Source organism: Gavialis gangeticus, unplaced genomic scaffold (genome assembly GCF_001723915.1).
Source record: "Gavialis gangeticus isolate Ggan-Ray unplaced genomic scaffold, GavGan_comp1, whole genome shotgun sequence".
Lineage (NCBI taxonomy): Eukaryota > Metazoa > Chordata > Crocodylia > Gavialidae > Gavialis > Gavialis gangeticus.
In genome coordinates, this window is record NW_017729025.1 from 6,067,752 (window position 1) to 6,068,393 (window position 642).

Sequence of the window (642 nt, forward strand, 5' to 3'; positions counted from 1 at the left end):
CTGGATGAGAGGAGCTGGGTGAAACAACATAAAACGTTTCAAAACGTTTTGAAACATTTTGAGTTCCCTCGTTTCATTTCGAAGCTGTTTCAAAGGCTGTTGTTTCATTTCAGTTTCACTGTATTGAGCTCGAAGCGCATAGAAACAGCTTTGAAACGAAAAGCCGGGCGAAATTTCACGCGGCCCTATTATAAATGTATTTCTTGTGAGTTATAGTAGGACCAGAATATCATAGTGGGATAATGATTTTTAGGTGTTATTCCTTAAAGGAGTTTCATACCTGGGAAAGAATCAAAGCCTCAGTGACAGAAATAAGTAAACAGTGAGCATTAGCAGCCAGCATGAGTATGTTTTACAGGCATTCAAACAGGCCTTGGGGTCCTGGCTGGAGGCACTTGAGCAAGGCCCTTCCAGACACATTTACATTTTACAAGAGACCCATATGAATAACACCTGCAAGAGACTATTCAAGGGTGCTATTCTCTCAGTGGGGGAAATAGGTGAGAGACCATTTCTTTAGGACATTAGATTAGTAATCTTTATGTCTGAAAAGCTGCAAATAGTCTGGCCATAATTAGATCAGGGAAGACTTCTGGACTGGGAAACAGATACGCACCTGGGGAGGCAGGGAGTTATATGCAG